An 11,122-nucleotide genomic window follows, 5' to 3' on the forward strand; every position below is an offset into this window, starting at 1 on the left:
CAAAAAAAAAAAACCAAAAAAAAAAAAAATGGCTTGGTGGGGAGACAGGCAAGATGGCTCAACAGGTAAGCCTGTTTGATTTATCTTCCGAAGGTCCTGAGCTTGGATTCCAGCAACCACATGGTGGCTCACAATCATCTGTGATGAGATCTGATGCCCTCTTCGGGTGTGTCTGGAGACAGCTACAGTGTATTACACAGGAGGGAGCAGGGCCGGAGCAGCACTGTATGTGCTGGACTCAATTCCCAGCAGCCACATAATGGTTCACAGCCTTCTGTACAGCTATAGTGTTCTCATACACATAAAATAAATAAATCTTTAAAAAAGAAAAGAAAATGCCCTACAGTTGGGTCCTATGGAGACACATTCTCAATTGACATTCCCTCCTCTCTGATAATTCTAGCTTGTATCAAGCTGGCATAAGACTAGTCAACACAGCCACCAAGTTCACACATGCAGGAAGGGTCGTTGATTCACAGGCGCATCTAGCTGATGGATGAAGATGGCACTGGGGGGCTGGAGAGATGGCTCAGTGGTTAAGAGCACCGGCTGCTCTTTCAGAGGTCCTGAGTTCAATTCCCAGCAACGACATGTGGCTCACAACTATCTGTAATGGGATCCAGCACCCTCTTCTGTGTCTGAAGACAGCAACAGTGTACTCATATACATTTAAACAAATAAATAATAAAAAGATACCACTGAATATAAGATATATACCAAATTTTCAAAGTAATAAAAGGGAACCAGGTGTGGTCACCCACACTGCAGTACACAGAGGGCTGATGCAGGAGGATTGCCATAAGTTTGCTGACAGTCTAGGCTACAAAGGAGTTCCAAGCTAGCTTTGGCTATAGAATAAGACCCTGTCTTAGAACAAATAAAGAAAAAAAATGTGCTGGAATGCACAGCTAAGAGTCGGTGAGAGGCCGGGCGGTGGTGGTGCACGCCTTTAATCCCAGCACTTGGGAGTCAGAGGCAGGTGGATTTCTGAGTTCGAGGCCAGCCTGGTCTACAGAGTGAGTTCCAGGACAATAACAACAACAACAAAAAAAAAAGAATTGGTGAGACGGCATGTCTGCAGCATGTGGACCCCCAGGTTCTTCTATCTTTGCATTCTGACACGTCTCTGGGTGGTCCCCCTAATTGTCTCTGTGTTAGCCAAAATCTCAGAAACAAATGATTGAGAGGAAAAAAGATTTGTTTAGGTTCCTAATTTCAGAGTTTCTGTGGTTTCTAGGTGAGTTACACTGAGGAAACACATGACTGTATGTGCTGGACTCAGCCCTCAGGAGTTTCAGAATCACAGATACTAGGGACCAGAGGGTAGAACCAGCTATGGCCTCCCCAACCCGTGGCTGTCCTTGTCTTCCCTCCGCACCTATTGATGTTGCAAGGTGATAGCGCCCTCTACAAATGTGTGGGACCGCATTGGTAGCTATCCTAGAACTCAGGCAGCCGGGGACACAGGTTGGACGGGTTTGCATGAATCAATACACTTAAGTGTCTAGTGTTTTGCCTGGCACATGGCAGGTGCTCATCAGATGGGACGACAGCCTCCTCGGCCTTCGCAGCAGTCTCTGCTGAACTGCTGCGGCTGGAGTGCCAACTATGCTTGGCACGTGAGGTTTTCTGAGCTTCCCTTTGCTGTATCCTGTTTGTGGCGGTATAGTGGCTGCAGAGGATTTCCTCTCCTTGTCCCTCCCTTCCTTCTGGTTCCTACTCTGCCCTACTTCTTCCAGGAAGCTCTCCCTGACTGCCAAGCTCTTGGTGACCTCTCAACTTCACATTCCCTTCACAGTTGGATTCCAGGCTCTCCCAGCCCAGTTCAGATGAGATCTGCACCATAAGGCCAGTGACATGCCCACTCATTGCAGAAGGCCTTGATGGGGGTTGGGGGAATGAGGAGGAGGCCACCTGCCAGAGTGGCAGCAGACAGGCCAGCTAAATCCTTGACCTACGCTTTAAGGGGTCGGGCATAGTTCAATAGAGCACTCCAGGCTGAATCCCAACTCATTCACCCAGGTCAGGGGGATGAGGGGTAGAGGAGGAGGGTACGAAATGAGAGGAGGGCCTTCTCTTCCAAGAGCCCGGTGCCTTCATCCCTGGCTTTTTGAGCTCTGCGGAGCACCCTGAAACCCACACTCCCATCCCCCAGCAGTGCAGTAGCTGAGGGTGGCCGGGGCACTGGAGGAGGGAAGCCGGTGCCTGGAGCGGAATGAGGGTTCAACGCAGAGCCTTTTACGAGCAGAGTCCTTTCCTTTGTTGAGACCGGGATTTCAGCTCTGCCCAGGTCCCGGATGGCCCTAGACCAGCATCATTTTTGTAATACTCTTTTACTTAGGTCCAAATAGGGTAGAGAGGAGGTCGCCAGAACCGCGGGATGGTCGGATGGAGTACCATGTCTAATAGTGTTTTGTGTTTGTTTCATTTTTGTTTTTTCGAGTGGCTACAATCGTCAGATCAGGGAATGACCCAGATTGGGTCTAGCCCCAGCCATCAGCCGCCTCCCCCACAGGGCGCCAGTGAGGTCTACCCTCTGGAGATGCTATGCAGATGAAATGCAAAGCAGGCCAAGGTGTCTGTGGGGATTGGCTGGTACCGAAGACCTTATGGTCCAATCCTGGGCTGTTGGAGGCCTGAGCTCCCCCTCCAACCCCAGCCTTGTCTGGCCGATAAATCAGCTCAGTCATCGTTAATGGCTCCTGACTAATTGCCTGGACTTGGGCTCCAGGGCTCGGGTCGCCCACATTAAAATTCAATCAGGCCCAGCACTGCTATTAAATATTCATTGGGAGAGCTTCCCGAAACCAGGCTGAGGGGGATGGGTTGGATTATGAGGGACTACCTGGAGCTGCAGCCTACTTCTAGGGCTGATGCTCCCACACTGGTTTACTTTCCTGCAACTGCAGCCTGGTTTCCAGTCTGTTCCAGAGGACAGATTTCTCTCTGGAGGCCTCGGAGCCATCTCTAAAGGACTTTGGGACCAAGACGCCTTACGGAAGTGTAGAGATAAGTCAGACCCCCAGTACCTGCTCTGTGGTCTGTGCGTGCTTGGTCACCTTGCCTCAAGGGACCCCTCTGCAAACCATGATGATTGCTGGGACTTTGGGTCACTTCAGTTTCATCTAGGAGTGAACTAGCTAGCTCCAGGTACAGAGGCTTGTCCCGGGGCTAGAGAGATGGCTGGTGTTTAAGAGCTAGTACTGACAGTACTTGCAGAAGACCCTAGTTTAAATTTGATTCCCAACATCCTAGTAGGTTGGGTCACACAGCTACCTGTAACTCCAGTTCCAGGGGATGGATGATCTCCTGTAAGTAGCGCTTGCACATGTACACACACGCACACACATACACATACAGAGGCGAGAGAAGACAAAGAGAGGGAGAGAGAAATTAAAAGTAAAATAAATCCTTAAAAAGAAATGAACAAAAATCTAGAGGCCTTTCCATCTTCAAGCCATAATGAACAATATCTGTATCCAGGCTCCAGGCCAGCCTAGGCTTCAAGACCCTGCCTCAAAAGCCAACAGGCAAACATCCAGAGCTTTCCTCCTGAGCAGAGCCTCTAGGTCCCACGCACTCTCCAGTCACTAGCTGATGTCAGGCCTCCGAGGCAGAGGGCGAGCCTCTAGGCTGTCTTCCTCCTCCCCTTGGCCCAGGAATGAAGCCCTCCGACTTTTGGTACTGAGCAGAATGCCAGAAAAGTTCTAAAGCAAGGGTTCAAGGGGTGAGGTGGGATGGCAATGGGGGGAGCCAGAGGGAGGGATGGGAGAGGTGGTGCTGGAAAGCAAAAGATACTCATGCACACCCACACTGTAGTCACAGGGTCATAAAGAGGATCCAGCAGAAGCAGTGTTAGCAGAGGCCCAAAGCTTGTGGGTCTGCTCAGGAGCAGGGGTGTCCTAGGCTTTTCTGAGACACACCAAAGGGTGTTAGGAGAGAAAAAAGTAGCAGGATATCTGCTAGAAGGGACCCATGCCCTCTTGTTTCCTTGAGATTCTTTGGAAGCAAAGCACCTCCTCCTCTTTATTTCAGCACTCCCTGTTCCTGGTGCTTGAGGCAGGACACAGCAGGAAGGCTAAGCCTGCCAGAATGACAAGGAGTCCCTCAGGTGCTGCAGAGAAACCTCTGCAAAGCTCCAGGGTGGGTGTGAGGCTCAAGGACCACAGTTCTTGAAGAACGCAGGAAGAAGGCAGAATCTCACCCTGTAACTCTAGCTGGACTAGAACTCACTGTGTAGACTTGTGGAGAGCCGCCTGTCTCTACCTTTCTGACCCATCATATCTAAGCCCATCCAATACTGGCCCAGCGGGAAACCTAAAACTTTCATCTGAGAACTTCTACTCCTCTGGGCTTCAATGCTCTGCAACAGGAAATGGTACCCAAGAGCCGTTCCCTGTCCTGGAAGCAGGCAGGCCCCAGGGCTGGATACATAACACAATGTCTGGCAGCCATTAGCCATTAGGAAGGGAGCTGGAGCCTCAGACCTCAGCAGGGCAGGAGTGACCTCAACCAAGTGTCCGATTCCAAAGCCAAACGTCACAGGCAATCCAGGATTCCAAGCTCATCCCATGTGTGGTTCCCATTACGGCTGGTTAGGGTCTTTCTAAAGGCCAGGCAGGGTTTCTGAGCCCCTCCCCCAACACTACCACACTCCTTCTTCAGGCCCTTTGGAATGTCTTACCCAGCTCCAAGATGTGGCCTGCCTGAGCACAGTCTTTGGATTTTCAGAAGGACACCCCTCCCCCCAAAATAGGCTTCTACTCACTAGATGGTTATGAGGGGTATGATGTGTGTGTGTGTTCAAACTCTTGAAGAGGTCAAAGGGATAGCCTTTAGCCTTCCAAAAACAGCTAATTTCCAAAGACCCCTACCCTGAGCCCAGGGGGTCTCCTCTCCTCTCCAGGTCAGCTGCTTTTATTCCCACTGCAACTCCGCAGCCTGGATAATTGCAACTGGCCCCATGACCTTTGACTCCCAGGCCGTTGCTCCACACTGCTCAGAATGCGTGCACCCTGAAGCCCAGGCTTGCTACAGACCATTCCCCCATCTAGTACTTGCATTAGCCTCCCCAGGGCTCTGTGGCCATGGGTACAACCTGGTCCCTGCACAGGTTTGTGCCATGGTACTTTTTAGACTCATGATGAGGCTATAAAAATGTTTAAGGGTTGCTAACAGTCAAAAAACATGAGCCAACAGATACAAATATACTTCCTTGAAAATAGTGAGGGGTGTGATGGTGCACACCTACAATCCCTGCCTCTGGGAACTCAGGCAAAAGGATCAGAAAGTTCAAGGTCATCTTCCCCTACATAGTAAGTTCAAGACTATGGGCTCCATGAAACCTTGTAAAAAGAGGTGGGGGGGAGGAAGAGAAAGGGAGGAGGAGGAAGAGGAAAAGAAGGAGGAGGAAGAGGAAGAGGAAAAGACGGAGAAGGAAGAGGAAGAGGAAAAGGAGGAGAAGGAAAAGGAGGAAGAGGAAGAGGAGGAGGAGGGGGAGGAGAAGGAAGGGGAGAGAAAAATGAACCTGGCAGTACCAAGTTTGCTCATGCCAACAACTGGCTGAAGCTTCCTGACAGCGGTGGGATCTTACCTGCACACGAACTGCACACCCCACTGGGCCCTATTGTCTCTCAAGTTGAAAGCTCAAGACTAGGCTGGGCAGTGGTGGCATATGCCTGCAAACCACCACACCAGAGGCAGAGGAAGGAAGATTTCTGTGAGCTGGAGGCCAGCCTGGTCTACAGAGTTCCTGGACAGGCAGGACTGCTACGAGAGAGACTTTGTCTTAAAAACAAAACAAAACAAAACAAAAACTAGAGAGACAGACGACAGAGGCAGGCAGAGACAGAGACAAAGAGATAGAGACACAGAGAGAAACTAAATAGTAAAAAAAGTATTTAAAAAAAAAATTTAAAGGGAGATGAAGCACAGGAGCCCACGCATGCTCATCCCAGGCCCTGCACTGCCTTCAGCCAGAGACTTTTCTTCTCATTTCCTGGCCTTGAAGTTCCTATCCGTCTCTCCCTGAAAAGAGACTTCAAGGTCTTTGATACTTCAGGCAAATTCAGGTCTAATTGGCTTGGCCCAAGAGGCATGTCTGTCCAGCCTCCCTCTTACTACTCTAGCTGATTTCTCTCCTCCAACACAGGCCCCATGCCCACCAGGGGACTCCCTGACCCAGTCTTGGGGAGCACTTCTCTTCTGCCCTGGGGAAGTTGCCTTCAGATTGACCAGTGGGCCCTCTGGTTCCAGAAAACTTCCGAAAGCACGCTCCCTCTGTAGAAAGACCACCTCTAGGACCAGGAGGCCTGCCGGGTATCCCAGGCCACCAGCCTACTGCTGGAGACTCATTGCAGAAACTCTGGGAGGAAGAAGAGAGGCAGAGGGTATTCTCTGCATCTTAGGTTGGAAGCACATGTGCATCTCCATGTGACCCCTGTGACCAGTGAGCAGAATCTCTAAAGGAAACAAGGAGCTAGCTCAGTGCTGGCTCAGCACCTGCAATGTCACAGGCACAAGGGCTTTAAACATACATTTTTGGCTGGGCGTGGTGGCACACGCCTTTAATCCCAGCATTTGGGAGGCAGAGGCAGGCGGATTTCTGAGTTCGAGGCCAGCCTGGTCTACAGAGTGAGCTCCAGGACAGCCAGGGATATACAGAGAAACCCTGTCTCGAAAAACAAAAACAAAAAACAAAAAAAAAAACACATTTTTGACAGGTCCTTGGTATATAGCCCAAGCTAGCCCCTAACCTGCCTTCCTGCCAGCCAGCACCCTGCTAATTCTGGGGTCACATACATGAGCATAGGACACCCCAACTGGAAAAAAAAAACTTTCAGTAGGAAAAAAGTGCCAGAGTAGGAGAAAGCCTGATGTCTCCAGGGGCGATTCTCAAATATCTATGACCTTCTCTGCCTGGATCCCAGCTTCAGTTCTGCAGCTGTTGATGAAGAACAGGGGTAGTCTTAGCCTAGCCAGATCCCTAACTCAGGTCCTCCTTTCTCAAGGCTCCCAGATGCACAGCTCCCTACCTCAGTGGTGTATTTTGTTTGTTTGCGTTTTGAGACAAGATCATGCCCAGTAGCCTGAATTTGCACAGTGCCTTCTCCACTTGAGAAATGCTGGGATTATAAGCCAGCACCTTATGCCTGACTCTCAGCTGACTCAAAGAGCCCTACCCCGGCCTTCCCAAGGGAAGGGATTCCCGAAGATCAGCAGAACTAACTACCCCGCTCCTCAAACACACACACACAAAGTTTTCTGTCTCTTCCTGACTCTAGAATCAGTCTTCAGGACACACCCAAGAAGCAGGTCTTAGGGTGCCCGAAAGCCAGCCCCATGGTCTCAAGTTCTGTGCCTCCTCCTACTGCCTCAAGGCTGAGCCTGGGCTTTTCCACTCCAATCCTCCCCACACTGTCGTGTCTGTGGGTTCCAGATCGCAGGCGTCGCATCTCAAGGCCAGTTGGTGAGGGAGCCTGGGAGGGAAAGCCCCACCCCCTCCAGATCTGACTCTACGAGGCAGAGCCTGAGAAACGGGGCGCGAGAGTGGGGGAGAAGACCGGTCTCCCACCAAGCAGCGGAAGGAGGTTGTGGCTCGCCCAGGCCGGCCCGGCCGTGGGGGAAGGGAGGCGCTGAGAGCAGATGGCAGCAATTACGGCTTGGACCCTCCCCTGCCTGCAGCCCCAGGCCAGAAGATCGGCTTCGCAGACTCTGAGGGCTCTGAGGACCTGAGGGGCGGGAAGCACAGGGGCACCGGCGTTCCAGCTTAGTAAGCAGCAAGGGGTTTGAGTGTCAGGTTGGGACAACTCTTTCTCCAGGGAGATCCCCTCTGGACCTGGGAAGACCGGTCCTCGCAGACCTCCTAGCACCCAGTGCCTCAAAGGGCCAAAGATTTTTTTTTTTTTTCAGGCTGGAGAGAAGAAAGCTATACTGCTGTGCGGATTGTGAGCTAATCAAGGATCCAGAGGGTGAATGGTGTCCGAAATTTAAGCCTTGGGATCCGCGGGTAACTCATCCTGGAGAAAGGCAAACGGTACCTTCCCCACAAAAGCAAGGCAGGAAGAAGGCCACCCGGACGCCCGATCAACCTGCTGATTAGAAGAGAGAGTAAACGGCTAGGGTTAGACCCTGTGTTAGGAGCAGGCTTAAAGAGAGCAGGACTCCCGAGTTCAGAACAGAAAAAGCTGAATAATTTGGCTCCTTGGTCCTCACAGAATTCCTTTCCCTTCTCGGCCTGAATCTTATCCTTGTGTCTTGAGGACAGAGATCAGTGCCTGACCCCAGATTTGTTGTACATCTGAAAAAGCTCTCTCAATTCTCCAGGATCAGTTCACATAGCAACAAATAGACATTTTAAAACACTAATCCAGAAAACCGAGGCCTCATGCTTTGCTCTCTCTGCTTACCACTGACAAGCTCCCCTCAGAAGAAAACCCCCCACCCCCCACTGCCCGCCCCCACCCCACATTGCCCGCCCCCGACATTGCTCGCTCCATTCAATGCTTGCTGCTCCTTGAACTGGACAGACTTGACCTGACTGGCTCCTTTCCTTTCCCTGGTGCCCTCTGCCGTGTTCCATACCGCAGAGGCAACCCCATCCGCTGCATTCGCCACCGTTATAGCTGTCCCTACACCTCATATCTCTTCCACAGAGCCCACCACATTCCGTAACTCTACTCCTTATTCACTTGCTTCGCAGTCATGGCCTCAGCTCCAGGAGCTCATGACCTTGTCTGTCAGGACAATGGAGTAAACCTTGGAGGCACTCCACACTCCACACACATTCTGAACATTTAACAAGTGGAGACATCCCTGAATACCAAGCTGGATGCTGCTTCATTTGGTCGCCTCCACCCGAAAGGGTTTCTCCCCGAGAGGAGCCAGCTGCAAGCACCAGTATACGTTCCCAGAGACACCGTACCTGAGTTGTCTGCTCTAATTGAGTGCGGACTCAGTGCTGGGCACTATTCTCCGCACCTTAGATGGCCTAGCTAACTAACGTCACAAACCACCTATAAAGGAGAGAGTAACAAGTCATCATCTTACAGGCAGATACACCCTGTGTATCCAGACCTACCAAAGAACCCAGTTACTCAACTAATGCAAGCAAGTTGCAAGCCTTGGAGTCAGATCACAACCACAGGACAAGTATGGAGTGGGCTACTAAAGAGTGAGCCTAGGGCAGTTCATCACCGCTGCAGGGAGGTGAAACAGAACAGGGCATCAGGGAAGAGCCTGTGCGGTGAGGCGGGGCACAGGGTAACCTTGCCAAGAGCAAAGGAAAGCACAGTTGTGGTGGTGCACACCTTTAATCTCAACACTGTGTTAGTCAGGGTTCTCTAGAGCAGTGCTTCCCAACCTTCCTAATGCTGCAGTCCTTTAATACAGTTCCTCACGTGTGGTCACACCCAACCATAAAATTATTTTCTTTTTATTTTTTTTTATTTTTATTTTTTTTTCAAAACAGGGTTTTTCTGGATCGCCCTGGCTGTCCTGGAACTCACTCTGTAGCCCAGGCTGGCCTCAAACTCAGAAATCTGCCTGCCTCTGCCTCCCAAGTGCTGGGATTAAAGACATGCACCACACCGCCTGGCAAAGATGATGATGATGACGATGATGATGATGATGATGATTATATTTACAGTGCACTGTAGTTGTCTTCAGACACTCCAGAAGAGGACGTCAGATCTCATTAGAGGTGGTTGTGAGCCACCATGTGGTTGCTGGGATTTGAACTCAGGCCCTTCGGAAGAGCAATCAGTGCTTTTTACCTGCTGAGCCATCTCACCAGCCATAAAATTATTTTCATTGCTACCTCATAACTAATTTTTTTACTGTTATGAGTTGCAATGTAAATATCTGTGTTTTCTGATGGTCTTTGGTGACTCCTGTGAAAGGGTCATTTGGCCCCCAAAGGGGATGTGACCCACAGGTTGATAACTACTGTTCTAGAGGAAAAGAACTTGTAGAATAAATATACATAGACAAACATATTCATGCATATATGTTTATGCAACACACACACAGAGTTAGTTGTTCATCTAGTCCAGCAATGGCTGTCTCCCATCAGGAAGTACAAGAATCCTGTAGTTAGAGTCACAAGGCTGGAAGTCTCAGTTGATCTTTTTGTTTTGTTTTTGTTTTGTTTTTCAAGACAGCGTTTCTCTGTGTAGCCCTGGCTGTCCTGGAACTCACTCTGTAGACCAGGTTGGCCCACCTGCCTCTGCCTCCCAAGTGCTGGGATTAAAAACATGCACCACCATGCCCAGCTTCAGCCAATCTTTAATATATACCAGAACCCCAAAGATGTATTCTTTAATTCCAGGGAAGGAATGGACTTGCTAGCAAGAGCAAGCAGACAAAGATAAAGCAAGCTTTCTTCTTCTGTGTCCTTTATGGAAGGCAGAGGCAGGCAGATTTCTGAGTTCGAGCCTGCCTGGTCTATAGAGTGAGTTCCAGGACAGCCACATAGAGAAAAGGTATTAAGGGAAAAAGGAGAGAGAGAGAGAGAGAGAGAGAGAGAGAGAGAGAGAGAGAGAGAGAGAGAGAGAGAAAACAAAGAATCAAGGAAGGGTACAATGACCCCAAGGAAGCAATAACGTGTGTATAAATGAATAGCTCTCTCACTTGACCCAAGGCCTAATCAGCAAGAGGGAAATCAAATGTGGTGCAGGAAAACTAGTTAACTAACCACCTAGGACTAGTTAACTAACTACATGGGACTAGTGAAGTCACAGGTCTTGGAGTAAAATCTATAGTTACCATATTTATTCATTCATTAATTCATTCATTCATTAACTCATTTCTGGCTTTTTGAGACAAGGAAGTAGTTCACCTGCCACTGGGGGCCAGTGTGTGAATTAGAGCAAGGGTACCTACCCACCACCCTTTGTTCCTCTTTGTCATGGCCACTACTGGGAGTCCTTCTAGGCTGTGGGCCTGGGCTCCCAATCATGGCCTCCTCAGCACGTGGCCATAAGTGCAGCTAGAACTTCAGGGAAGTTCAGTGAGGAAATGCCCAGGAGAGGGAGTGACTGGAGAGCAGCAGGAGAGAGGTGAAGGAGGAGCTGGACTGGGGAGGGGGTGTGGGATGTGGGAGTGTGGGGGTGTGGGGGTGTGG

The 11,122-nt window shown here is 50.3% G+C and overlaps 1 long non-coding RNA gene across 1 annotated transcript; it reads right to left on the reverse strand.

Moving 5' to 3' along the window:
- Positions 1 to 7,794: 7,794 nt before the first annotated feature.
- LOC116079976 lies at positions 7,795 to 8,956 on the reverse strand. The gene is made up of 2 exons (XR_004114259.1): positions 8,924 to 8,956; positions 7,795 to 8,093 (listed from the first exon to the last, which is right to left on the reverse strand). It is a non-coding gene; the product is annotated as an uncharacterized LOC116079976 (long non-coding RNA).
- Positions 8,957 to 11,122: the final 2,166 nt, after the last annotated feature.

The sequence above is a fragment of the Mastomys coucha genome, unplaced genomic scaffold, assembly GCF_008632895.1.
Source record: "Mastomys coucha isolate ucsf_1 unplaced genomic scaffold, UCSF_Mcou_1 pScaffold11, whole genome shotgun sequence".
Classification (NCBI taxonomy): domain Eukaryota; kingdom Metazoa; phylum Chordata; class Mammalia; order Rodentia; family Muridae; genus Mastomys; species Mastomys coucha.